Raw genomic sequence first — 4,925 nt, 5'->3', positions numbered from 1 at the left:
ATAAAAAATTATTTTTTAAAAAAAAATCATGACTTTTAAGCCAATTTCATGACTTTTGGAGCCTGACTCATATGTAACTGACTTTCAATGATATCCAACCTTAATTTCATCTGAGAACCTCAGCATGCCTTATAAATATTAATTAATTAGGCAACCACTACAACGCTGTGAACAGAAAGCACTTCACTTCTCCCACTTGGGGTAGAATGAGCCAGCTGTTTAGCAGCACACAACAATACTTAACAGTATAGGACAGAAAACGATGATTACCATATTCAGTTAGGATTGACAAGATTTGACAATAGTTTATTGGAAATAACCTATAGATAATTTCTGCAGAGTTCCCAATGATACAGACAATTTACAAATAAGCTGAAGAGAAGCAGCAAAAACAGAAGATAACTGATCGTTCCATCTCATTAAATGTTCCACCTGCCATCGCTGCGTGTTTGATATTACTTCTGCTAGTGAGAAGCAGGACCCCTTGCTGAGATTTAAAGCCAGACTTGTCTCAGCTAGAACAAGGCTCTCTGCCAGGACACCGAATGTTCTTTTCTCGGTCAGGCAAAAGCATTGTTAAAGGACACTACCAAGTGTTCTTAGCATATGTCTACACTGCAATAAAAGACCCACAGCATGGTTACAGCTGGCATGGGTCAGCTGACTCAGGCTAGGCTGCTGGGCGTAGACGTTCAGGCCCAGGCTGGAGCCCGGGCTCTGGGATCGCACGAGTGGGGAGGGTCTCAAAGCCCAGGTTCCAGCCTGTGTATCTACGTTGCTATTTTTAGCCCCACAATCCAAATCCCAAAAGCCCAAGTCAGCTGACCTTGCTTCTGAGACCCAGGGTTGTGGGTTTTTTAATGGCAGTGGAGATGTACCCATAAGTCTCTCTGTAAGTTCCATGGAGTTATTTTTGATGTGTTTTTGCCCCAAAGCAAGAACTGTAATGTTCTTTTATTTAAAAACAACAACAGAAAGTCCAAAAGTTAGTAACCCAGCACTCCTGGGCAAATCTGTGTATTTGATGAAGAAAAATTCTATCAACAAAGAGACAGATTTTGGAGAGAGTCAGTTGACTGTGTCCTTTTAAGGTGCAGAAAGTCTCAAGTGAGCAAGACATCATCTATTGGTGGAAGAGTTATTTCAAGCTGTGTAAGTGTAACACGGACAGACCCCAGTCGTCGGCAAGCAGGATCGAATGGAGGACCTCTGGAGCTTAGTGCATGAACCTCTACTGCACGAGCTAAAAGCCAGCTGGCTATTAGCTAAGGCTGTAGAGCAGACTCATTTTATATCTCTAAGTGGTCTTGGTGCCACTAAATGGGACAGAGCACCACACTCAGAAGGTGTGTGGGTTACTTAAGGAAACCAGGCCCCTGTCAACCTATTTTGGTAGCCACATGATGTTTCTTATAGGCCTTGTACCTGCTCCAGTGAAGCCAGTTGGAGTTGGGTCATTGATTTCAGTGGGGAGAGGATCAGGCCAATAGTGGGGATGACAGCTTTGAGTAAGAAACATGCTTTACGGAAGGATTTGAATGAAGAGGAGGCAGTCATTTAGGGCTAAGCAGTCCCTCCCCTCTTGCCCTTTCACAGCTGCAGGGCAGGTAGGGAAGGAATGAATAAGGAACTTCCCTCCTCTCACCTCCAAATGGCAAGGCATGAATAAAGGGGACCAAGAATTGCAGAATTGTACCTAGAGTAGCTCAGGAGCTGCTACCAAGTTACTTCTCCTCAAAAGCAACTAGTTTGAATGGAGACAGGGTGGGGAGTAGGCAGAGCCTACCCCTATAAAGGGTGGTCACAAATTGCTTTCTCAGTGGAGCCAGAGTTGCTGTTTCTGTGCAGCAGAACTGCATGGATTTTACTGTCCATGAGGCTTCATGTACCCATGCAGAAAGTGACAGGTTTTATCCCAGGAAGAGGAATTATCTCAGCCTCCGACTGCTTCACCCTATGGGAGATAACTACACAGTGCAACAGTTTAGGACATGAAGTGAAGAAGAACATGTACCTACTAAAATTTTAAAGGGTGATTTGGTAGGAAGAATCTACCTGCACACATTGGAATTCAACCAGACCCAAAAGTAGAGTGACCATTCATCCCAGGAACATCCTTGTATTCAGGGTTTGTTCTAGGGTCCCCCTAACTTTACAAAGGACACTTTTGTCCTGGATTTTGTTACCTATGAAGACTGGCCACCTGACAGAGACACCTGCCAGCTAGCTAAGCTAGTGACAGTGGCATTCTTGACAGCAGGTTGGCTGCCATCTCAAAGCTTTCCCCTCATCAAGCCTGTCATATGTTGACATGCAACCTTCCAATGAATCCCCCAGACCTTCCTCATAAGTCTTTGAACCAAGCCTCCCTCATCCCATTGACAACTCCCTGATGCCCACCAAAACCTTCCCCTGTGTGCCCTCAAACCCTCATGTCAGATTTCTGGTTTTATATTTTTTCATAACTTGGTCACCCTACATCAGGTCTAAATTCCCAGGCTGTTACATAAAAGGACAGTAGAATCTTTACGTCTCCTCTGAAAGACAATGCGTCATGTTAAAGCATTTGTTCAATAGTGATACAAAGAAGAGTCCCAACTGCTGACTCAGCAGGACAATATCCTACCATACCCTTGATTTTCCTTGGCAATCTCCCACCTGACTATTGCTCAGTCTCAGCCCTTTCTTAGATTTTGGATCCAGTGGGATCATATCCCCAGGTGGCTTATTGCACTATAGTAGCAGCACTATGTAGCCTTTGTAGAAGGCGCCATTTTCAGCATTTGAACTGATTTACATCACATATTTGATGGGAGTAAATACAAAAGAATTCACAGCAAATGTTGAAAACCATCTGCAGACTCATCATCATCATTCTTCACACATACTTTGCAGGTTAAGCTACTCTGTCTGTTTTCCTGCATGCAGGACAAGTCTGTAGGCCTCATTGAAACCCTGGGAGCATTGGCCTCCTTCAGGCATACTGCATTCAGCAAGCAGAAAGTGGACGGAAAGCAGCGGAGGCCACAGAACATCAGATCCCTTGAAGAATGGAGAAAACTAATTGTGTGAAGCCGTAGCCATAGCTCCCCAGGGAGGAGAAGGATGAAGGGGGAGGAGAGGGGAGAGGAGGGTTGGTGAGGCCTGAGTCAGATTAAGATCTCTCTCTCTCTCTCTTTCCCTGTTGGCTGCAGCTGGGTCTCACCCACTCCCTGCCTCTAAACTGTCAGCAAGCCAGTGCCAGCCGCTCCGGCCAAGTAATTACCGATGACATGTGAACTGTATTTTTTCCAGATTTGCTTTCCTGCCTTTCTGCAAGAAAAACAAACAAAAGCCGTACCCCAACAAACATGACAGGAAAAATAACACCACTTGTATGGGACTGATACTGGAAACGTGCTGCTCCTCTGACTGCTAATGGGAGAAAACCCCCCCCCACACTCGGTCCCTCATCCTCCCCCACCACCGGCAGCTGCGAAGGGCGAGATTAAAGACGGCCTGGCAGACGGGCTTGTTTCAAAGGTCACCGTCTCCCTCCAAGCCAAAAACTAATCGCCACACCAAGAATAATAAAAACAACAATAAAGCCAAGAGGTCCCTAAAGCAAAGAAGTGGGTCACAGTAATTGAAGGGCAGAGACGGCACAGCTGACATTGCTCCTGACATACATTTAGACTCACCAAGGAGGAAGGTGAGGGCAGGGCCGCTCAGAGGCAGGGGCAAGTGGGGCAATTTGCCCCAGGCCCCGGACCCCTGCAGGGGCCCCGCTAGCCACTCCAGGTTTTCGGCGGCACTTTCGTGGAGGTCCCTTCACTCGCTCCAGGTCTTTGGCAGTGGGTCCTTCAGTGCAGCAAAAGACTCAGAGCAAGTGAAGGACCCGGCACTGAAGTGCTGCCGAAGCCTTGGAGCACCACCTGCTGAGTACAAGCGCTGCAAGTGGCAGGGGGCGGAAAAAAAGCCACAATCAGCGGCACTCAGGCTGCTCTACCACCGTTGATGAACTGCCACTGAAGACTCAGCCCTGCCCCAGGCCCCCTGAATCCTCTGGGTGGCCCTGGGTGAGGGTAACATTCAGTCAACTTCCTTCCTTTCTACATGCAGCTTTTGGGTCCCCCGACTCACTCCATTGCCCATGAAGAGGTAGAAGTGAATGTGTTTCCCCAAAACTTCATAATTACATATGCTTCAAGGTTACCATGAAAGCAGCAGCTCCATGATTTATCACTGATACATTATCCCTCCATAGGGCCAAATTCTGATCTGTTGAAGAAGCGGCTTGAGGAAAGTGGAAGTGGGAAAGAAACACTTGTGTGTGGGGACTTTTCAAAAGTGCTGAGCGTTGGCCTCTCTCTGCTCCCATTGACTTTGATGGGGGCAGAGCTAGGCAAATACCGAACACTTTTGAAAATCCCTCCTTTATGCTACAGAACTGGCATTAAATGTGTGTACCTCTTCCGATTGTCACTGTCCCACAGGCTGCCACAGCACCTCCATGCAGGCTATTCCCAGTAGGAGCACTGATAATCCGCAGAAGGGTGGGAGTAGGATTCTCATTGCCAGGCTAGGAGGATGTATATGTACAACAAACAAGAGGATCACACCCTTGCCCAGAAAGGCCTTGTAATGCACCTTCTCCATAAATTTGGCAAGACTCACAGCTGAGTGAAAAAAATTCTGGCCCATATTCCCCACTTGTCTGAGGGATTTCTGGCATGTATCTCTGTGCACGAAGCATCCAGAATTTGGCCCTGGATTGGATCAATGTTTTAGACTGATTCCAAAGTCTCATGATTATTTTTCCCCCACTTCAAAAACCTTATTTGCTTTCATAGAAAAGACGGTTACTCACCTTCGTAACTGTTGTTCTTCGAGATGTGTTGCTCATATCCATTTCAGTTAGATGTGCGTGCGCCGCGTGCACGTTC

This window comes from Chelonoidis abingdonii, chromosome 2, assembly GCF_003597395.2.
Source record: "Chelonoidis abingdonii isolate Lonesome George chromosome 2, CheloAbing_2.0, whole genome shotgun sequence".
Taxonomy (NCBI): domain Eukaryota; kingdom Metazoa; phylum Chordata; order Testudines; family Testudinidae; genus Chelonoidis; species Chelonoidis abingdonii.
This window is presented reverse-complemented; position numbering follows the sequence as displayed.